Source organism: Balaenoptera borealis (assembly GCF_965194805.1).
Source record: "Balaenoptera borealis genome assembly, chromosome: 5".
In the NCBI taxonomy this organism is placed as follows: Eukaryota; Metazoa; Chordata; class Mammalia; order Artiodactyla; family Balaenopteridae; genus Balaenoptera; species Balaenoptera borealis.
The window spans coordinates 141,928,992-141,953,865 of NC_138862.1; the positions used below are offsets into that span (position 1 = coordinate 141,928,992).

Sequence of the window (24,874 nt, forward strand, 5' to 3'; positions counted from 1 at the left end):
TTTTAAAGAGGCCATATAATATCGCAATGGGTAGATCTACCATGATTCTTTAAATAATCGTCTGTCTTGGATACGTGATTTAATGCCCATTTGACCCTCTTGACAAAACATCAGCTTGAGTACTCCTGAGGAGTATTCTTATAAATCTCTACAATTCATTCCATAGCATACATTTTTCAAAATATAATTTTGGGGCCAAAGGTGATGTGACTATTTCAAATTGCCCTCATGAAACTTTGTAATAGTTCATACACCACTTGTGTTTAAAAATGTCTGAATATTTTACACATAACTCTACACATGATGTCAAGTAGACAGATACAAAATATTACATTTATAATTTAAATACACTTTTGAATTGCTTGTTTATAAATGTTGGCAAATTTACATTATATTGGCCACTCTTTAATGAATTTACAACATTTTTTTAGTTATCAGAGCTCTTTCATGCATTTTTCAAATTATTTTCATATCATCATTCCCATGAGTTTTGGGGGGTGTAATGACATATCTCCACATCTATCTACCTATCTATCTATCTATCATGAATCTGTCTTCTATGCTTTTACTGCTGCATAAAATTTATCAGTCTTTTCCTTTGCTGCTTCAGTCATTGGCTTAGAAAGCCTTTCCCAAGCCAGAATTATGTATTTGTCAATATTTAACTTTAGAATCTTATTTTATTTGTTGCTTTTGAACCAGTATTTCAGCCAGGTTTCATTTTATCATATCATACGAAGTGGATATCCAATTATTGCTTTTTAATTTTCAATATAATTAGGTTTTTGTCCTGATACCATTTGGAAAAAGTATTCTTTATCTACTGATTTGAAATGTTGCCATTAAATTATAATTAATTTTCATATAAACTTCTGTCTGATTATGAACTTTGTAATACACTCCACTAATTAATATCTACCTTATTCTGTATCACACTATTATAATTACCAGTGCTTTTTATAGCATCTGATCATTCAATCCACTGCGTTGCTCTTCTTTTTCAAAACTGGGTTGACTCTTCTCATTTCTTAATTATAGTAATACATTTTATCAGGGTGCCCATGTTTAGTGTGGTTATATTTGAATGCTATTGATCTCAAATAGTTGAAGGGCTTCTCAACTAAATGACTGCCTTCTCATACAAGTTTAGCCCTCACTTCCAGTCTAAATTAGGGTTTCTGCCACTATTGCTACTATTTGCTTTCCAGAAAAATGCTCTGCTGTGGGTGAACCCAGAGGGTCTTTATACTGGACCTATTTTTATCGCATATTAAAATAAACCCTCTAAAAATTTAATTATTTTTTAATATAATGCTTTTCCCAAATTCTTGGCTTAAACGCAGGGTTCCCCCCACTTCAGGTTTATATTCTTTTATTTACCTCTTGTAAAAAGAAAAGAAAGAAAAACTTTACTTCTGTAGCACTTGCCTAGGAGATATCAAAACTGAATGCTACCCTTCTCCTAAACTAGTTCTAAACTAGCAGAGATTGTTAAAGAATCTTGAACTCTGGGGGGGCCTCAGTATGTTGGAACATCATAGACTGAAGTGAAAACTTTCTTGAGCAACGAATGGGACTTGTTTTAACCAACCAGGGATCTCATTCCTTCCTATCCCAGAAAGCTGCTTTCAATCCTTGGATAGGACAAGATGATGGCACCTCCTCCCCTCCTAGGACTCAAGAAACCCTGACTTGACCCTTGAGCAAAATGCTCAGTGTTTTTTTTTCACTGATCTGTGTCTCCTTAGCAACTTCCCCACCTCTAAGACCTCGTGGTCTTTGGTCTCTAACACCACATTTATTTGATCTAAGACACTATACATTTTTAAGACATATCATGGATTTAATAAAAGTCTTTACTGGGGGGAAGGCATTAAGAGACATACCATAAAGTAAAATTATTTACACTATTTTTAAGACACAATCTGATTTCAGAATTGTTGAAATGTGGAAAAAAATAAACTTGGGCTCTAAGGTCAAATGGGTTGGGTTCCTGCCCTGATTCCATGATTTACTGTCCAGTGATCTTGGAATCTCCTTGGACCTCAGTTTTCTTATCCTTACAATGGAGATAATAATAGAACCTAACTCAGAGAGTGATTGTGATGATCAAACGAAATAATTCAAATCAAGCACCTTGGCTAAATTACTGAATAAATGTTATTGATTAATTATTAATACAATTAATACAATTAATTAATACAATTAATATAAGTATAAATTAATTCTTGAGGATGGGTATCAAAGTTTTGTAATACAATAGTATAATAAAATGGACCTGATTCTGTAAGCAGTTCTTTGCCCTTTTTCTGTTTATCTATCTCTGTTTCTCCCTCAGACCTTAATTATAAAAAATAAGATTACTAGGTAACATTTAACCTAACTCTTGATTAGGCTCTACTGAATGTACACAATGCCTTGCCTAACATGTTGATTCCCTTCCCAGGTTAAAAGGCAAAAGAATGAAGAATTAAGTAGTTAAAGAATAACTAACTCTCTACTCCCAGCTTCCCCCTTAGCAAATTTGCAGACGGATCTTGTAGGGAAGAAAGCATCCAAAGAAAGATCAGGAGGAAGTCAGCAGGTCTGCTTGCAATGGAAAATGATGAAGAATCTGACCCCTACTTTAATGATGAACTGAGACTGTTTCCCCTTTTTCCCTATAAAAACTTTCATGGTGGAGCAGAATCTTTGGAGTTGGATTTGAGACATGAGTCTGCCTTCTCCCCAGGTAGGTGCTCCCCTGATTAAGTCAACCTTACCTTTTTCAACCAAAACTTGTCTCTTGAGTATTGACTTTCTCAGCCATGAGAAGCCAAACCTGAGTTCAGTAACTATTCTTATTATCTTTTATGATGCTTTCAAAAAAGTCCTAAAAATAAGCTTATCCATTTATTTTGCATTTCCATAGGTAAACTAAAGTCACGGAAAGGAGTTTAGATGTCAGAGGTAGAATTGCTAGGACACATGAAAAATGTCAATGATCTAGGAGCTCATTTCTGAGACCTCCAGAAAAATTTTCCATGGTGCTTTAAACACATTCTCTTTCCACCCAGTGAATACATTCAGCAAGCACACAATTAAGATTACGGGTGGCCAACTTCTTTATTTTCTAACTTTATATTCTTCATTGGGTTACAAACTACCACAATTATCAAACCTGAATACCCTTCAATGTTATCTCCTCTGCTGTCTGAATTTTCCTCAAGTGTGTCCTTACCCCCATCTCTGCCTAATGAAATGTAATAAAACATTGGTAAAGGTCATGGGAGAAATGCACATTTCAAGCAGCAGCGAATACCAACTAGGGGCTCAGAATATACATTTTTTTCCCTCTCAAAAGTCACATCAATCTCAATGGGTAACTAGTTTTCTAGTGGCAGTAAAACATCTGGAAAAAAGTGGAACTGAGTGGCTGTTTGAGTTCTGTTCTTATTTTTCCTGACATCATGATCCTCTGACTCACCTTTCATAACTATATTCATTATGATATACATGAAGCCTCCTGAATAAACATAACTTCAGTAAGATTAGATAGTTACCTCCAAATAAAATTTTTTAAAATGTTTCACCAAATGGCTAAAATACAATATATGAAATAACTTTGGTTATTAGTGAATCTTTTCAAATCATATAGCTTCCAGGGAAATGACAGGAACTCATATTTTTGTTTGCCACAAATCCTGTATTTTCTAGACATCCAAGGGATACAGAGGATTTCCTGCAATTTCATTTAATGTTAGCAAATAATATACCCAGCCATTCATATTTTTAAATGTTCATTTAACTAAAATGAATATGGGGGCTGAGAGAGAAATTTATTTAGGCTTTCACAAAGATAAATCTGCAGTATTTGGAAATTAGAGGAAATTAGAACAGGTGATTTCTAATTAAAATAGTAAACATGCACACACACACACACACACACACACACACACACAACAAAGGCACATGTAGTCTGCAGCAAAAAACTCTGCTGGAGATCTGGCTTAAAATGAAACCTTTTCCAACTTGTTTTACTGAGCTATATTTGTAATATGACGAACAAATATGAGCTGGTTGCAAATGTGCAACAAGAACGGAAGGGTACTCTCAAGTTACTTCTAATTGAATTGCTTAAGGTAAAAAGTCAGATTGGAGTTTAGCTTACTTAATTACAGGATAGGAGCTACCCGCCATCCCCATTAAGAAAATAATAAAGCCATGACATATGTCATCAAAACACACAATTCTGAGTCACAATGTTCTCCTTGCTTTGTTGTGTAAATAAAACTCTCTGTACCTCAGTTTATTTGCTATGACAAGGATCTTTTAATTATAATGAAAATTTCAAAGGCTGAATATTCAATTTTAACACATTTTTATTGAGTGATGTTTGACTCATAGGGGAACAAAACTTTCCACTCCAAAGGTCTTTTTTGCATGCTGATTATTTTGAGCTGAAAACATTCAAGACCCAAAAGACTCAGGGAGAAACACTGACCTTCCCCCTAACTGCCTAAAAGAGTGTAAACAGAGGACATGTTTCAGGAAGGGAGCATCACCATAGGTAAGTACAGTATGAACCAGATGTGTAGACAGGGAGGAACCTAACAAAGTATCTTCATTAAAATTCCTCTCTGTGTCCCACTGGTCCAGCAAACATTTGTTTACCAAACATTTGCTTTTCCATCTCATGTCAATTTCCTTCCTCCGTTTTGAAGTCCCAAACCACTATCCCAGACATCCTCTTTTGTCTTTAGCAGAAGATGGTATTTAAGGTGAGGGTTTCAGCCATTTTGGAAAGTTACTCAGTTTTTCTGGGTCTCTCCCATGTATGCATGTTATTAAATTTTTGTGTGATTTTCTCCAGTTAATCTGTCTCATGTCAATTTAATTCTTGGAACAGCCAGAAGAACCTAGAAGGGTAGAGAAAAATTTATTCCTCCCAGACAGACCCACAGCAGTTGGAATTTGTCTTTAAGTAATCCATTTCCTTTTTTTTTTTTTGCTTTTTTTTTTTGCTTCAAGTAACCACATAGGGATCAATTTGCTCAAAATTACCGTTTTTGATACATTCTCATAATGGAGGTTTTTCAGTTATTTCATTGACTCACAGGGATCTAAAGAGGAATTAGAGTAACTCCTCAACCCAGAGGTTTCCAAACTTTTTCATTTTGTGGTACTTTTAGTGTCTTATTAATTTTTACATGATATTCCCAGGTCAAAAGAAATATATGAGTCCTATTTTCTAAGCACTTGGGGTCAAACAACTTAATAAATATTTATGTCCTAACAAGTTAGTAGCAAAATGACGAAATAATAGACATTAATGAAAGTAAAACATTATTTTTACTTCATTCTTAACTCACTACAATTACTTAATAATGGGATACACATGCCTCTTTTAAGCCTGACACATTTTCACAAACTTTGGGATAAGATTGACTGAACACCTTCACAATAATTTCCTGTTCCTCACTGACTTTTGTGTTGTATTTGCTTCTAATCACAGCAGATGACAAAAACTAAGTTTTGCAAAACTATGACATCACGAAAAGTGATTATGTGATCTAGTATTGAAACTATGAACAGCCTCCATCAAGTGGTGTGTGCAAAGTCTGACAGGCTGTGTTTCCTTTAAAAAAATTTAAAATATCTGGTGACACCCCTGTGAGTTTACCAAAGTGCTTTGAAACACCTTTGCATATAATTTGGGAACCATGACCTTACACAATTGTTTTTTATCATGAAAATGCAAGCTATTTTGTTATCATCAAATGAGGTTTTCGTGTCCTATTACTATAATGGAGCAGAACCCTATGAGGACTTCCCTGGACAGATCCCTCCCTGCCCCATGTCCTCTGCCTGCCTCTTGTCTGTAGAAAAACTTTAGCTAACTAATAAATTTAATCAAAGAAATGAGAAAATGCAGAAACAAAGGAAAACAGTCACAAAAGACAAAATATCGGGTTGGCCACTAAACAAAGTCAAGGACTTTTAGTCCCTCCTCAAGGGCTATATATAATACCCTGAGCCATATCCTTTGAGCTTTTGTGCAGATACTGAAACCCCCAACAGGTGGAAGGAGTTAATGACATGATGACCAGACTGTAGCCATGACATCAACCGCTCCATCTTACACAATTCCAAGAACTGGCCTCAAGGAAATGGGAACCAACCAACCCTGGAACTGAAGATTAACTGTACTTAAAACAATCAAGATGACACTGATCAGACCATGGCATGACCAATTTTCGAGATGACTGTTGGAGCTGACTGTGCTGTTCTGCACATAGCACCCGTCCTCTGCCTATACACCCCTGAAACTCCCCTTTAAAAACTCTTGCTCCCTGATGGGTAACTGGGAGTTGGTTCTTTGGGACATGAGTCCACCTTCTCCCCAGGTCTACTGGCTTCTTCGAGAAAGCCTTCTTTCCTTTTACTTGTCTCTCAGTATTGGATTCTTGAGCTTTGAGCTGCTGAACCTGAGTTTGATGACACTATGAGTGGTGCATCACTGTGGAAAGTCATGCCAAGTTCTTTTCTCAAACAAAGGAAAGTGACTAGATGAAATCCTTCCTTCTCCCCATAACACATGGCACAATAACACACATTTGAGTGCATTGCTCTTGGTGCCTGGTTTCTTATTCTTCTTCCTGACCCTGTTCTCAAATTGGCTGGAGGGAGAGGGTGGTAAAGGAGGTGGCAGCTTAACGTTCCTATTTTCTTGTGGGTGTGGGAGAGGACATGAAAAGGAAACAAGGCTGGGTGGAAATGCGAGTAACTCCACCCAAAGAAAAGGGGAGAGGGAGGACAGGTCCTCTCATTCCCAACATTCTCCCATACCCATCTCCCCAGATCTAGCCAACATGTATCAACTAAACAGGTGATTCCTTAAGGCTCTGATGGTGGCCAGGAAGCTCCAGCTAGCCACTCGATCCACAATCATCTCTATCAGTACTTAAGTCAGGGCAAGCAAGCATCCCTAATTGGTGCCAAACCAAACAGGAACTTAGATTTGTCTAGAATTTTCCATATATTCCCAAATTCCTAGCCAGCCAGCTGTGTAGGCTCATCTTGGCCATTTCATTAACTCACATTTTACAGAATCGAATATTTTGGATCCACTCATCCAGTGATGGTGGTTGGAGAGCTCACTTTATCCTACCTTAGATATCTACTGCAAGTCAGTTCTATACTAGCACATGCTAGGTGCCCCAGGAATGATACAGAAAATTAACTGTTCCGTAATTCAGAGAAGAGAATATCTTCGAGGGATTTTCACTAGTAGATAAGTACCTAGCTTTATTCATCCTGAGCCCTAGTCATAAGTCACATCCTGGTCTCCAGCTCCAACATGGCCCAAAGATGAAGCATCCAAACATCTGCCAAGATGGCAGACCTTGGAGAATAAGGAACCTGGTGGAGTTTTCCAGTCATGCCAGAGGATAGGTCTCCACCAAGAGTAGGAAGTATAGTCTCTTTCTGTAAAATATAATTGAACCTGTTCGGAGTATGTATAGAGAATATCATCGGTTTTTCAATATTGTTTCCATAATTAATCATTTAATTGAATTTGTACAAACAGCCTTTAGTAAACCACTGTGATGACAAATAACACTGTAATAATCAAGCTTGACTTACTCACTTACTAAAGGCTGATTTCCTAGATGTAGAAGGAAACTTTTGATTTGATAGTGTCCACTACCTTAAAAGTGTCATAAAATTACCAAACATTCCCATAAATCTGGATTTTACAAAACCATTGCTTTTAGAGTACATATAAATAGTGATAGATTCAAGGTAAAAGATTCAATTTATTTAATTCCCTAATAATTAATTGACTAGGGGTGGGGGAATTGCTTCTATATTTTTATAAAGTTGTTTCAACTTTTACCCTAAGAAGTAGTATTGATTCTGTCCAATCCTATCATTTGGGGTTTGTTTTAAAAATGTGATATTCTTGCCCACTTTGAAATTGTACTATATTAATAAAAAGAAGATGAGGCAACTTCCAAAATGATGAAGTTTGGGTGTGGGAAGGAGAGGCGGACCCTCTATAGTGATCTAATTATAAACATTTAAAAGGGAGACAACTAAGAAGTTACCCCGATAAAACTAAAAACTTTCCATTTTACTTAGCTTTTCAATAATTAGGACAGAGTTCTTGACCAACAGGGTGGCATAGTTAAAGCAATTAACATGCCAGAGAAACCTGTGCCCAGTGATGGATGAAAGTTCCACTTGTAATAAACATGTGCAAGAGTGGTTCAGGATTCTGGTCATTTGAGGCAGTGTTATGCTAAGCATGGTCTCTCAAAATAAACATGAAATGAGCCTGCTTTAAGAAAGAGGGATGCACGGCTGCAAGGGCCGATGCCAGACCTCCAATGAAAGCATACCTCAAGCAGAAAGCAATCTGTACTGTTTTATCCTGTGATCCGCAGTCTCTCCTCAACGGGTAATCCAATTTAACCTTGACTTAAGGTTTATTCTCTTTGGATATTCTGTATCCTTAGTCTTGATACTCTAATTGCTTCTTGCATTAAGGCTGTCCTTACCCTGCAAGTGACCTAATTCAGTAATTGTAGTTACCGACTCTACTCTTCCTTTAAAATGCCACTTCAATTTGACAACATTGTTCTGGTAATGACTCCAAGACAAGAATGACTGCTTCCTGGTTCCAAAGCCCCAGATCCTGTCCCATTACTAAGCTTCATGAATCTTCCTACCTTATGAACAATAGCGTCCAAGGGGGTTATTATAGCGTCCTAGCTCTCATACGCGTCTGAAGAGGAGGACATTCTTGGAGGAGGAAAAGCTCTCTACTGCAATCCTACTGAACAGCTTTCCGAGTAAAATTATGTTCTTTTCTACCTCCATAAACTCACACGGCACAAGCCTGCCCAGGTCTCAGGGGAAGTACATAAGAAATTGTGGAAACAAGAAATTCCCTGGCGGCCCAGTGGTTAGGACTCAGCACTTCCACTGCCACGGCCCAGGTTTGATCCCTGCTTGGGGAACTAAGATACCACATGCCTCACAGCGCAACCGAAAAAAAAAAAAAAAAGAAGATATTGTTGAAACGGTGTACCGCTTGGCTTAGGGAATCACTGCGGGCTTTATCTCCAGCCCTCTGCCTCTGAACATAACTATCTGATCTCCCCTTATTTCCATCTCCTTTCCTCTTACGTGGATCTTCCCCTCACAGCCTAGAAGTTACTAACAGACAAGTGCATTGAGGTCTGCCTGCTCAACACTTTGCTTTGGTATTTTCTCCTCCTATTCTCCATCTGTAGCCCATACGACTCCTCCCGGCCGCCACCACCATCACACTACTGGAAAATAAACGTCCCAATAATAAACGCAGTAGTTCCATTCAGTGTACTAATTGACCACCAGCTTGTGGGTGCAGGTAGCAGACAGTACTTGATGAAACAGTTCGCTTTAAATCAGCACCCTGATTCTCCAGATCACCCCTGGTGTGCCCAAGGGCTACTCTGTACACTTGCCCACGGGCACAGGCTCACGCACATATGAGGAGAAGGAGGTGAGGGGAGCAAGGTAGCTATGGAGACATCCTCTTTTAATAAAACTCCTCTAAGTCATTGAAATGGACAGTCAGCAAGGACCAGGCTTACCTCTCCTCTCCGAAAAATCCACGTCTCCTTAGTGGTTTTCAAAATGAATGCAACTAAGCCTTGTGGATCACATTTCATCTTCCCCACCTAAGAATACCAGCTTGCGCAAATCACAGGCAAAATCATTCTGTTAGCTGATCGCGGTCAGAAGACCTGTATTTTGTAGTTAGGGACATTGCATAGTGACTGCAGAGGTCAGGAACATGGGCGCTGCTGTCAGACAGAACAGAACTCAAACTTTACTGCTATCCAGTTACTGGGATTTGTGTAAAGTTCATATCTCAGAACCTCAGTACCTTCATCTCTAAAATGGGAATAACAATGTTTCTCCATAAACTTGCTGTGAGAACATATGAGACATTATTTAGATACTGTCAACTTGCTGGGCACGTGTAATATAACTAACAAATGGGAACTCTTTTTTTTTTAATTAATTAATTAATTTATTTATTTTTGGCTGTGTTGGGTCTTCGTTTCTGTGCGAGGGCTTTCTCTAGTTGCGGCAAGCGGGGGCCACTCTTCATCGCGGTGCGCGGGCCTCTCACTATCGTGGCCTCTCTTGTTGCGGAGCACAGGCTTCAGACGTGCAGGCTCAGTAGTTGTGGCTCACGGGGCCTAGCTGCTCCGCGGCATGTGGGATCTTCCCAGACCAGGGCTTGAACCCGTGTCCCCTGCATTGGCAGGCGGATTCTCAACCACTGCGCCACCAGGGAAGCCCAATGGGAACTCTTATTGTTATTATCATTATCGTCAATGACAAGAGGCTGTATATCTAATAAAAAATCAATGCCTCTCAGTAAATGAAAATGAACATTTTCACCTGTAATATAAGCTCAGAGTAGAAGTTGAGTCTGTTATCAAATTATCTAATAACTGGATAACCTACCTTGCTAAATTATTGCAAAAGTTTCATATTTGAAATAAAAATCCAAATAAATATTAAGCCGGAGAGAGATGGCTTGGGGTTTAGCAATCAGAAAATGAACTAAATATAAACCATGAATGTTTACAATATTATTTTTCTTTCTTACTACAATAATGTGCCAGTATTTTTTTTTTTCATTACAAATAATACAAGGAAAAGAAAGCATGGAAGGTAAATGAAACACTGTGTTACATTTTCTATAAGGGGAAAAAAATGGAAACCATAATGTTCTTCCTTTAAAGCCCTGAGATTTCAAAATGCAACATTATAAGATAACACCTACTGGGATTACAGCATAAAATATATGTTCCTAGTGTTTGCTGTTTTTATTTCATGTAGTTAATAAAGCCACTTTTAAAGTGATTTTTGCAACCAATAGTTCAGTTACATAAATGCCTTTGCTCTTATAGTATCACAAATAAAATATGATATCCAAGTCGGAAATTTAGTTTTAACAATGTGAGCTTTCTGTGCTTGTCATCACTCAGAAATTTATTTAAATTAGCAAATCAGGGCTTCCCTGGTGGCACAGTGGTTAAGAATCCGCCTGCAAATGCAGGGGACATGGGTTCGATCCCTGGTCCGGGAAGATCCCACATGCCGCGGAGCAACTAAGCCTGTGCGCCACAATTACTGAGCGTGTGCTCTAGAGCCCCGCGAGCCACAGCTACTGAGCCCGAGTGCTACAACTACTGAAGCCTGCGCACCTAGAGCCCGTGCTCTGCAACAAGAGACGTCACCACAGTGAGAAGCCCACGCACCGCAACGAAGAGTAGCCCCTGCTTGCTGCAATTAGAGAAAGCCCGCATGCAGCAACAAAGACCCAACACAGCCAAAAATAAATAAATAAAAATTAATTAGCAAATCAGAATTAAGCTTAGTGCTTCCAATGGATAGGAAAAACACACTTCAAACAGGACAATAAGAATAGTCAAAAACAAATGGACATGCTGAATGCAGTTAAAGAAATGCAATTGCTCCTTCAAGAGTTTTTTCCCATTGGTCAAGCCAAAATGATAACAGAAAATAATTCATAAAGTTATAAAATATCACAGTGTTTCTGATGAAAGAGTGAGAGAGTCAAAATTTTCTCTCTCTCTTCCCCCTCCAGCTCAGGATGCAGGCAGTTAAGGCATTCATTTCCATATATGTTCAGAGCACTGGAAACAACCATCTAAGGATCCTTCCCTGACTTGAGTCACAGGAGTTGAAGTACTCAAAGCCCATCAGTGTGATTCAGGGGACAGTGTCACCCAGTTTCCTTCCACAGAGGATGGGGGCTGGCCGCAAGATGGGCACAGGGAAAAGAAGCATTGGGCCAGTGTGATGGCCTGGGACAGGGGGACCCTGGAAGGCAGCTTATCGAACTGCTTCCCTCACTCCATGACAAAATAGAGAACCTGACCCAGAAGGATCACACGACTTACACAAGGTGGGCGTGAGCTCCACAGAGGGCAGAAGCCTGCTCTGTCCTCTTCATTTTCGGTTTTCCAGCCCCCAGAGGGGGACCCGCATGTCAAAGGTCTTAGTAACTAGTTATTAAATGAATAAATGAATGAGAACTTACTTAAGGGATCATTTTTCCTGTCATCGACTTGGCCAATTTCATATCACACTTGCAGAACATTGGACTTCACAAAATTTTAAGTTAACATTTTTTTCTCTTCTCTTTTTGGTTTACAACAGGTATTTTGTCAAAAACCCTTTTTAAAAAGAAGCCAGTTTAATTATAAATACTAAGTAACTGTAGAATTGGTTCAATTGCAATGAAATAAATTGTGGCAATGCTGCAAAAACTTCCTTGCAATTTTTCGACATTTCCTTGCAAAAATTTCCTTTCTTTCCAATGCTGCAAAAGTTTCTGGTAGAAGAAACTACAAGGGTAAACTAAATGAGTTTATTTCACATTGGAATTATAATGCCTTTCATTTGTCTAGAACTATAAGATGTCTAAAGTAGAGCTACACACGTTTACATCATTACATTGTTATATTTCAATTGATGAATAATTGATTCCCTAGTATTTTTGAAGTGAACTGATTGCAGCTTCCAAACATTGGGTAATAATTAAAAACATACACATGACTCCCCCCCAGAAAAGTTACTCCAAATTCAGTGTGGCGTGGAAAGTTGAAGTATGTGAGAGCAACAGAAGGTAACTCCTCCTTACATTAGAATACAAGAGAGATACAAATAAAAATCGTGAAAGAAAGGAGAGCTTCAGGTTATAGTTCCATAGTCTAGAAAGATTATATTTCTGCAGTAAACTGACTTGAAGAAAGAGAGGTGAAGAGAGCTCATCTTTGAAATTATCGTTGAATAAAAAAAGTATTCAATAATAAAAACTTCGGTTATCTTTCAGAGTCCAAGTATGTTCATATATTTATAGAACAAGGATTCATGCATGTATACATTCATTTTTGTAGTTTACTTATCCATCTATCCCACCATCATCCATCCATCCATCTGCCCACCCATCTATCCATCCATTCATCCAAGCTTTTGTTCCTTCATTCAGCTACTAAGTGCTAAACCTTGTGGATTTACTGATGAAAAACAATACCTCTGTCTTTCTTTAATTCTAGAGAGACAAACATTCAATAACGAATTAGCCAATTTAGTATTAGACGAAAATGGTGACCAATACTACAGTGTAGAAACAGACAGTATAGTGACTGCTTATAGCAGGGGTTTCTGAAGTTATCTGGGGGCAGGAAAGGCTTTCTTGGAGACATTAATTCTGAAGAATACATACAAACCCATTATTTAGTGGGAGAGCATGGTGTACTAGATGAGGAGCAATTTTGAAAGAGGAGGAACATTTGTAGAACTTTGAATGAAAAGGACCATAGCACCTACCAGAAATTGAAAGAAGACAAATGTGACTAAAAGGAAGAGAGTAAGAGTGAGAGATCACCCAAAAAGAGGTGAGTTGGGTTGTCAAGAGATAATCCTGGGTCCTGTAGGCCAGGTTAGGGAATGGGGTCTTAATCCTAAAAGCAACAGGAAGACACTAAAGAATGGAAAGCAGGGTGAGACATGGTCATAAGAGTGTCTTTCAAAGATCCTTCTCAAAGAAGGTGTGATATATATATATATATACACACATACAATGAAATATTACTCAGCCATAAAAAAGAATGAAATAATGCCATTTGTAGCAACATGGATGGACCCAGAGATTATCATACTAGGTGAAGTAAGTCAGACAGAGAAAGACAAATACCATATGATATCACTTATATGTGGAATCTAAAATATGACACAAATGAACTTACCTATGGAACAGAAGCAGACTCATAGACATAGAGAACAGACTTGTGGTTGCCAAGGGGGAGTAGGGTAGGGGAGGGATGGAGTGAAAGTTTTGGATTAGCATAGCACAGGGAACTATATTCAATGTCCTGTGATAAACCATAATGGAAAAGAATAGGAAAAAAAAAAAGTTGTTTGGAAACATGAAAAACAAACAAACAAACCAAAAAAAAAAAAAAATCCCACGAAGATGCTTCTCACTGAAGTGGAGAGAACAGATGATGGGCAACGTAAAAGCAGGCAGAAAATGTTCATTGCTGGAAAGAGATGAGATGTATTCAATTAAATCCTGGTGGTAAACAAAAAGGGAAGCAGATAAATAGGGATTTCAAAGGTGAGCAAAGTGATGTTGAGAAAGAGGTTTAGTCTGGATTTTAAATAAATGGTAGAGAAAATTGGGTTCCTTATCTCTCTTTTAAGAACATAAAACTTGGAAGTACTGATTCCTTCCAGATAGAACCCAGCAATTCAGCTCCTAGAAGAGAAATCTGGTACAATATTGACGCTGGCTACTGGCCATTTCTGTTACCTGGTGAGGTGTCCAGCCCTCCGTGGAAATGTAATTTTTTGTGTTTGATGATCATTTTGTTTTTCTGTGTTATACCTTCTTTGTCTCGCATATATTTTCATAGTTTTGTGGTTTTAAAAGTGTGTTTCCTCATGAAGGAAAATTAATATGTACCAAGGAAACGTCTCATTAAACAAAGTTAAATTGATTTCGATCTTGCAAGATATCTTAGACTTACTATTAGTCTAATGTGTGAGGGAGATAGGGTAACGACCCATTTCTTTAATTATTTGAATACAAAACATTTTTTTCCAAGATCATCTCTTACAACTAGTCTTTTATGAATTATATTTTTGGCAACTCTTTGTCAAACTGCAGTCTTTTGCCCCAAGGAGTATCTTTTATTCAATAGTCCCATCCTGGCTTAAAAAATCAAAATAGCCACAATATTGTAAATCAACTATACTCCATTAAAAATTTTTAAAAATAGATAAACAACAAGCACCTACTGTATAGCACAGGGAACTATATTCAATATCTTGTAATAACCTATAATGGAAAAGAATCTAAAAATGAACATATATGCATATATAAACCTGAATCGCTTTGCTATACACCTGAACCTATCACAACATTGTAAATCAACTGTACTTTAATAAAGGAAAAGATTTTAAAAAATAGCCACAATAGTCCTCTCCCAAGAGATTCAGTAGGCTTTGTCTAGAAATCGTTTAAAATGTTCATTTGCTTTTCTGGCTGTTAAAGCTTGAACTGGGTGGTGCCACTTATAGCGCTGTTGCAGTGATGATTTGGAAGAAGAGGGTTCTCATTTGGTCATCAGGTCACCTTTCATGCCTGGGGTGGCACTGGTTCTGTGTGTGGTGTGTTTGGAGATGGGATGGAGGCTGTGGTCAGGAAGGAGGGTGAACAGCCCTCAAGACAGGTTTTCAGATTATAATCAGTGATCTAGGCATTGCAGTTTGTGGAAAAGTAGTTAAGGATGGGGAGGGGGGCCATGCAGAGTGAAGTAAGTCAGAAAGAGAAAAACAAATATCGTATAATATCACTTATATGTGGGATCCAGAAAAATGGTAGAGATGAGCTTACTTGCAAAGCAGAAATAGTCACAGAAGTAGAGAACAAACTTACGGTTACCAAGGGGGGAAGGGGAGAGGGATAAATTGGGAGACTGGGATTGACACACACACACTACTATATATAAAATAGATAACTAATAAGGACCTACTGTAGAGCACAGGGAACTCTACTCAGTGCTATGTAATAACCCATATGGGAAAAGAATCTAAAACAGAGTGGATATATGTATATGTATAACTGAATTACTTTGCTGTACCACAGAAACTAACGCACCATTGTATAAAGCAACTATACTCCAATAAAAATTAATTTAAAAAAGGGAAAAAAAAAGATAAGGAGGGGAAAGAGTTTCTACTGCTTTTTCTAGGCATTGCTTCCCATCCATATCCAAATTAATATCCTTATTGCCTAAGAATCTGAACATAGTGTCACCTATAAAATTTTCTAAGTTGAATCTACATTCTGCAAGTCTACCAATCAAAATACTGAACTCCACTTCTAGAAACTTTTTAAAATAATTTGCTGCCCCAGGTGGTCAAATAATGTCTCTATTCATCTGCCTTTGATGAATGAACATTCAAGAGATCTCCTTATGAGGTTTTATGTACGTCTTCTCTTTGGTAATTAAAAACGGTATGTGTACCCAGGGTTCCAAAAATATACATTAAAAACAATGAAGTATAAATGAAAACGATAGTTCTGGCAATGATGCGGATCAAAATAAGGGGACAAATTCAGAGCAGATATATAATGACAAGCCGAGCAATTTTAGAATGGTTGCTAATATTAATGTTATGTCATATACTATTCTGGATACAACGTATCATGGAAGCATTAATGCATAAAGAATAAATATTGCTTGAAAGATTATAAATAAATAAGCCATACACATCAGCTTGAACAAAGTGTTCAGTGCAGTACCTGAAATACAATAAATGGTATATAAATGTTAGTTATTATCATTATTCTTATTTAACTCATTTTTTTAATTTTTAAAATATTTATCTATTTTATTTATTTATTGTTTTGGCTGTGTCGGGTCTTAGTTGCAGCACGCGGGATCTTTGTTGAGGCTCACCGTCTCTTCGTTGTGCTATGCAGGCTCCACAATGCATATCATGCAGGGTACATGGGCTCTGTAGTCTGTGGCACGCGGGCTCTCTCATTGAGGCACGCAAGCTCAGTAGTTGTGCACAGGCTTAGTTGTCCTGCAGCATGTGGGATCTTAGTTCCCTGACCAGGGATTGAACCCATGTCCCCTGCATTGGAAGGTGAATTCCTTATCACTGTACCACCAGGGAAGTCCCCTTTTTTAACTTTTCTAATTCAATTTTCTATAATAGTCCACTTGGTCCACAAATCAATTTGTAATCTTGAGTAAAGAATGGACCAACTATTATTAGCCAGGATAAAATAACCAAGATTAGCACGTTTAAACTCTTTCAAATATGAAACATAATTTTCTGTCTCTTTCTGTATCTTTCATCCACTAAAACCTGGAGTTAACATCATTCTATGTGCAACAAAGTGAAAAGATTTTCACAAATGGAAAAAAAAAAAATTCCTGGGGCTCTTCATAAACACTTGCTTCCAAGAATTCTTCTTAAGTACTTGCTCTACAGTTAGTCCTTCAGAAAAAAGAAAGTAAGATGAAACTCCAATTTAAAAATTTTGAAGCAACAGAATATCTTGTTTCTCGTTCAAAGGTAATTTCTTCTCTTATTATAGGCTATATTCGGAGACGATCAATGTGAGACTGAAACATCTTTAGAAGCTACTGAATTTAGGAAGATGCACGTGTTCATGTATCAAGCAGATAAAAATAATGTTAGCCCTTAGGTTTATTTCATTCCACTCAGCTACAGTTAACCCTTAAAAGATTTCCAGCAGAATGAATGCCAAAGTTGACACTAGAACTGGGAAGGAGTATACTCATAAGATGGAAAAATCTGTACTCAAGGAGAGTGTAGACATGAGGAATTCCCTGGCTGTCCAGTGGTTAGGTCTCAGCACTTTCACTGCTGGGGCCCGGGTTCGATTCCTGGTTGGGGAACTGAGATACTGCAAGTCGTGCAGTATGGTCAAAAAAACCCCCAAAAAACAAAAAAACAAAAACTGAAATGTTAAAAAAAAAAAGAGAGTGTGGACAATGTGAAGATATTTTTGACCTAGAGAGATGTCAGTTCCCATCACAGTGCTGTAAGTTAATAGCTTGTGTAATTTGGGTGATTACTAGTCTCTGATCCTAGGTTTTCTTATCTGCAACATGGGTTTAAAAATAATCAGATTAAAAAGTTGTAGCACGGATTCAAAATGAAGTAATATGCCTAAAGCTCATGCCACCTGTAAGCACTCATTTATTCAAAAATCAATTACTGAGCACCTATTATGCCCCAAGACGCAGTCCTAATAATGAGGAAGCACAAGTGAGCAAGGTCGATACATTTTCTAGACATATTCTACCAGGGCATACAGAAAGAAACCAAGTTTCAGGTCAGAAATACAAATTGAGGAATATTCTTCAGAATAACTGGCTTGTACTCTTCACAAACGTCAAGAAAAGAAAGATAAAGGAAGGTTGCAGAACTGTCTCACAATAAAAGTCTACAGAACATGAAAATGAATGCAGTGCATGATCCTAGATTCAGTCCTGGATGGCATATAAATGGCTACAGGGTACATCACTGGATTCATCGACACACTGGAATATGAACCCTGGATTTGGTAACATTATAACAATATTAACTTTCCGGATTTTGATAACTGTTCTGTTGTAAGAGGATACCCTTTATCTTAGGAAAGACACATTGAATTATTTAGGGGTAAAGGAGCAAAATGTTTCCAACAACCTTCAAAACGCTCAAAAACATGGAGGGAAGAGAGGGAGGATGCAAGAAGGAGGGATAAGAATAAAACAAATGGGCAAAATATAAATAATTAGTGAATCTTGGTAAAGTCTATCTGAGAGGTCCTTGCACTATGCTTGCCAATTTTCTGTACATTTCAAATTATATAAAAACAAAAGGTACTTTGATGGTGAGAAGGTAGAGAGTCATTGAACAAGTATCCATTCCTTTTTTCCTTCTTTTGGAATCTTGCTAAATTTGCTAAATAAATTTTGTTAATGTTATTTAGAATTTCAGCAGTAGAAATACAGACTTACACTTCAGTGTTTCCTCCATATTGAGTAGTACTCTGCCTCAGTGGATTTGATGAGATCAATAATTTATAGTACAGGACTTTAGGTAGAATTATATTACTGACTTGAATGAATTAAAGAGCATTCCTAAACACTTGGCACAGCTTCTAAAGCTGGTGGTTTCTTTGGAAAACAAACTAAATGTGTAGGAAATTTCAAAAGCACACTGACGTTTCAAAGCTAAGGAACTGACTTCACCTTCATTTTCCAATAACAAGTCAGAGAAATAAAGAGCTTCAAGTTAGTAAAGATGCATCTGTGGCTTTCAGTTTAATTATTCCAGCATTTCATGAACTGGGTCAGATCTATAACATACAGCACACGCTCCATAATCAGAGCTACTCATTATATTGATTTCTCGATTACTCTAATTAATAGTGTCACACATAAACCCACTGGTGTCAACTAGCAGATTTCCTTCCGATGTTTTATAATAAGTGTGCATGTATATGCATGTGAATGTATGAGTTTGCCTGTGTGTTTTAGAGCAGAAAACCACAGATACACACCTAAAAGAACACATATAAACAGATAAAAATGTGATGGGAAAAAATAAGGTCAAATATTTGTGAAAAGTACTGTCCATCATATGTTCTACAAAGAAAATTTTTATCTTTGACTTGTGAAAAATGGGTACTTGTGAAAATCTAAAACCTGAAACTGTAATGGTCATTATTTTAAGTTTTTAGCTTTGGTAATGTTGGCCTCCTTTGACCTATTTCAGTCTTGGGCAAGGAAATCATATTCGGTCTACTTTACTCAAATTCCTTAAAAGTCCATAATGTGAAGACAATTCGTTTCTTCCTAATTTACTGTCTTAAATGTTGGCAACAGCTTTATCTTATTACCATATGAGTATTTATTCTAAAATATAGGATAAATAAAAATTCAAGCCTGGAACTTGCACTTCCAGCTATGTTGAGATATTTTCTAGGAGACCAATAATGCTGCTAAGAATAAAAAATAGAATGAAAATTTAAACACTGGATTTGAAACAAGAGAGTTGCTGAAGCAGCCAGTTTTGAAGAGCAAGATCTTGGAAAGAAGCAATTCTTATTAAGGTAAGCTAACTTTTTTGTACATTGGTTTTCTCCTTGGGACATTGTTGACATATGCCAAAGATGTGACTCAGATGGGTAGAAGCTGCTGAGAGTCTTAAACACAAAAGAGCGTTTGGTGATTTCACAGGCTTTGGGGAAACAAAAATTGGACTTCTGGTATGACAAGACTTCTAGGACTTGATTGACCATAATTGCAATGATGAATGAGGGTCACAGAAGTGAGACTAACACTCAAAACCTGTTGCTCTGTTGAGTCGTTACCTGATTAAGCTACTTAGGAAAGATGCAAAGGAGCCAAGCAGAAAATACATGAAAAGAAGCTAATATGACTAAAGGGTAGCATGGAGCTTTCAGCATTCCCGCAGTACTAGGAAGTCCAAAATTGCACTTCAAGACCTCCAAGGAGGAATGGCACTAAAATACCCTACAGGCTCTAACTGGGATCCCTGGAGGGATACAACGTAAGTGTGGGGGGTTAACCATGGGTAGACTGGACCATATCAAGACTGCAAAGTATCACCCAGTCAGTTCAAGATCTGATTGGATTTAGGTGCTATGTCTCTTTTTGGCCTTCCAGAGGATAGGGTAAATCATCATTAAAATTGTTCATATGCAAGACTGACAATGAAACCAAACTTGTTTAAAATATTAAGAAAAAAGGACCAGAAGAAAAAACAGGAAATACAAAGTGACACAAATAATACAGTTATCAGAAGAAATGTCTAAATAACTGTGATTAATTTCTTCAAGCAAATAGATGACCAGGTGGAGAATTTTAACAGAAAATAAGAAAATGATCAAATGGAAACTTCTGAGTTGAAAATTACAATAACTAAAAGATTGGGACTGACATATATACACTAATATGTATAAAATAGATAACTAATAAGAACCTGCTGTATAAAAACTAAATAAATAAAATTAAAAAATAAAATAAAATAAAATCATGGCATGAGAGATGGGACACAGGTGAAGATAGGATGAGTGAACTAGAAGACAGATCAATAGAAAATATACAGACTATAGCACAGAGGGAAAAACAGATGGAAGGTGCAGGGAGGAACATAAGAGATGTATTATACACAAGCAATAAGAACAAAAAACACTGACTACATTGTTCATGTCTGTATTATTTATAATAGTTCCAAATCAACAGTAGAATGGACATTTTGATATGTTCATATAATGGAAAATATTTAATATTGAGAAATACTGAACCACTGCCACAGGCAAAGATGTCAGTGAATCACTCAAACATACTATGATAAAAAAGAAACCATATACAAAAGAGTACATGCCGCATCATGCTATTTATATACAATTCAAAAATGGGTAGAATCTATTATTATTATTAAAGAGGAATTAATTTACTGGGGCTGCTGTGGGTGCTGTTAATATTCTCCTTCTTCACTCAGTGGTGGTTACAATGAGTATATTTGCTTTGTGAAAACCCACTGAATTGTATACTTACGATTTGTGTGATTTTGTGTATGTATGCTAAACTTCAATTAAAAAAAAGATTTTAAACAGTTAAAGACTGAGTATGTTAAAGTTAAAGTTTTGTGGGATAATGTCAGTCACTTACATTCTCCCATAGCTAATAAAGTCCCTTTGGACATTGATTACTTTTGGCTTTCAAGGAATTGAAGAATTAATCAGTAGAGAGAATGTCAAAAATGGATAAAAAAAAAAAAAGAAAAAAAAAGGAGGTTGGATGGGGGATGTGTGTATAACTGAAAGATTACTCAACAGCCATGTATATCTTTGAAGGAATGAGCAGAATGGATGTTGCTGAAGAACAAGCAAACTACACAGCAATTCTTCCCCCTTTAGTAGTTAAGTTAATGTAGCCAAAGGCAAGAATCAGAAATAACAGATACTAATAATGCCACCACCATACAATTTATAAACAAATAATAAATCAAAGTTTTTCCAGCCTTCTTTTCCAGATGAAGACATAAACTATTTTTTCCTCTGTGATTTTTTTTTGGTTTGCTTGTTTTATCACTTCCAGAGGTAAGATGTTCCAAATGTATTCGGAACCTCTTTCACTGCTTTATGCTCTTTTGATAGGTTCTCTTGTTTCTAGACGCTGATATCCTGGAGAGCAGGGTCCCTTTCTTATTTAGTTATGTATACACGTTCCCTAATCAAGCACCTGTCAAAGAATAAGTACTAAAGAAATATGTGTTTTCTCTTACCAGCAGGATTTATTTGTTTATTTATTTTTTAACATCTTTATTGGAGTATAATTGCTTTACACTGTTGTGTTAGTTTCTGCTGTATAACAAAGTGAATCAGCTATACATATACATACATCCCCATATTCCCTCCCTCTTGTGTCTCCCTCCCACCCTCCCTATCCCACCCCTCTAGGTGGTCACAAAGCACCGAGCTGATCTCCCTGTGCTATGCAGCTGCTTCCCACTAGCTAGCTATTTTACATTTGGTAGTGCATATATGTCCATGCCACTCTCTCACTTCGTCCCAGCTTACCCTTCCCCCTCCCTGTGTCTTCAAGTCCATTCTCTACATCTTTATTCCTGTCCTGCCACTATGTTCTTCAGAACCTTTTTTTTTTTTTTTAAGATTCCATATATATGTGAGCATACGGTATTTGTTTTTCTCTTTCTGACTTACTTCACTCTGTATGGCAGACTCTAGGTCCATCCACTTCACTACAAATAACTCAATTTTGTTTCTTTTTATGTACCAGCAGGATTTAAATTAGGGCTAATATTGTAGTATTTTATATACGATACATACTTTTCCTTTGCTTATTTTTTTTTCCTGGAAAGAGAGAGGAAAATAATCCAGGAACTGTGCCATCATTGGCAAACATAGGTTATGATGTGTTTGCCCTGGTGTGACTTAAACTCATGCTAAATTTTCTCTGAGATTAGAGATTTTGCTTGTGATTTGACATATATGTTTATAATCAGATTTTGCCTTTGTCTCCAGACCAGTCTGGATATTAGTAAAACTTTCCATTTACCCTTTTATCCGACTACTCTTTTGTGAGTACATTTCCACTAATTATGCCTCTAGATGCTTCCCTGCGAGTGTAATCAGTAAGACAATCACAAATCGGCAAATTAACACTCTAAAAAGACTTCCTGGGTAGTAAGCCTAGATGGCATGTGAAAGCTATCTTAAGATGTTCAGTATTACCATAAAAGTAACACAACTGACCTCAGTTCTACAAACACAGCCTAGAAGAGCATACAATCTATGAAGAAACAAAACACATTTGCTTCACGTTAATATCAAAATCAGAACCTTAGGTTTAAAAGTTTATTTGCTCTGGATAGAGCTCCCAAGAATCCAGGTTCACCAGCTCCAGGAGCCTGCCATCGGACACCATGACTCAGAGAACAACAGATAATAGTCCTGACAGACTCTAGTACATGTTGAACTTCTTTTCCAGTGGTCACTTTGACCAAATGATCCACAGTTGATAATTCATTTGTCTGGAGAATTTTCTGGACAAGTTTCAAAAATTATAAAAATGGGGTACGAGTTATTTTGTCACTGCCCTGTACAGCTGCACTAACCAGAAAAAAAAACAAAATTCTCTGCTCTTACACTATGTACATGTGATTCCACAGATCACTTTAATCATAACCATATAATATTTTTACTATAAATAACACCTTAGGCAACCCTACCATAGAGGTAAGGAACCCTGAGGTCTAGAGACTGAACTCCTTACCCAACACTTGACAGCTAATTAGTAAGTAAGCTGAACAACTTAGTTAACTCTGGTCAACAATAAGGAGGCTTTCCTGTAAAAAGCTGTTGGAGTAGCTCTTTTCAAAATGTGTGATTTTGAGGTTTGAAATAAACAGGGAAGGAATAAAACTCTTGCCCTCCTCCCGTAAAATGTGTACTTTCTAATCTGGGAAGTTCAGTAATACTTGTCTCTTAGGCCCCTGAAACAACTACTACTTTTCAGATGCTCCATCTCAGCAAAAATGCTTAGAAGAGAAAGAGAAAGAGTGAAGTCTTTGCAGGAAGATTCCAGATGAAGAGGAGATAAGTAATCAAAGATGGAGAACGCCGGGGTGGAAAAATATGTGTCAAACCTTAGAACAAAGGAACTTGTATTGGAAATATCGTATGAGTATCAATCATATATGTTTGCATGGAGAGTAACCATGGCTACTGTGGTGGTTTAAAAATATGTCCACAGATTCTTTGATAATCCTCTCTTTCAAAGGCAGAACCTAATTCTCCCCTTCTTGACTTTGGGCTGGACTTAGTGATTCACTTCTAATGAATAAAATATCATAGAAATGATGGTGCCTGAATTCCCAGACTAGGTCATAAGAAGCATTGTGACTTCCTTTCTTTCCCTTGGATGTCTTGCTCTGGGTTAACCCAGCTGCCATATAGTGGGGACACTACTAAAGCAGTCTTGTAGAAAGGCCATTGTGGCAAAGAGCTAAGACCTCCTGACAACAGCCAACACTAACTTGCCAGGTATGTGAGTAAGCCACCTTGGAAATGGATTTACTAGCTCCAGTCAAGCTTTCAGGTAATTGCAACCCTGGCCAATATGTTGACAGTAATCTCATAAGAGATCTTGAAGTGGAACCACTCAACGAAGCCACTTTTGAACTCCTGACTCATAGAAACGGTGACATAATAAATGTAATCATTAAATTTCAGGATCATTTATTGCACCGCAATAGATAACTAATAATGTCATGTTGAAGTCAAGAGCAGTGTCATATTATAGAACACAACTACTATTGGGGTGAAACATGTGAAACTGCTCTTTTTGTAGGTCACAAATCGCCATTCCATATGGTTCAACCTACTGCACAGGAGCTCTGCCAACTTGTTTCATTCCTGATTTAGATGGGACTTTGGTCACCCAGGATGCATCTGTTCAATGTGTTTGTCATTTTCCAAATTATAATCAAATGGAGATATAGTCATAATTTTCTGACATAATGTTCTGATGCAACAGTTGGAAACCAATTACTTGTGGATTACCTCTTAGTTTAGACATGTAAAAGATAATTATTAGCAAATGATGATCATTCTCTCTTTCCAAAGGTATTTTGGGTTTGGAACAAAGATTTGAATAAATGCTGAAATATGCTTCAAATTTCTTACACAGTCTTACATACAGAAAGT

At 37.2% G+C, this 24,874-nt stretch overlaps 1 protein-coding gene and 1 pseudogene across 3 annotated transcripts in view; one reads left to right on the top strand and one right to left on the bottom strand.

Annotated features, from left to right (window-relative positions):
* The window catches only part of ZNF385D (zinc finger protein 385D), a 924,724-nt gene that overhangs the window by 552,259 nt on the left and 347,591 nt on the right, over positions 1-24,874 (bottom strand). The window lies entirely within an intron of this gene.
* LOC309629071 (serine/arginine-rich splicing factor 11 pseudogene) overlaps positions 1-24,874 on the top strand; it is a 298,348-nt pseudogene that overhangs the window by 223,041 nt on the left and 50,433 nt on the right. The gene's annotated exons all lie outside the window — the stretch shown is intronic.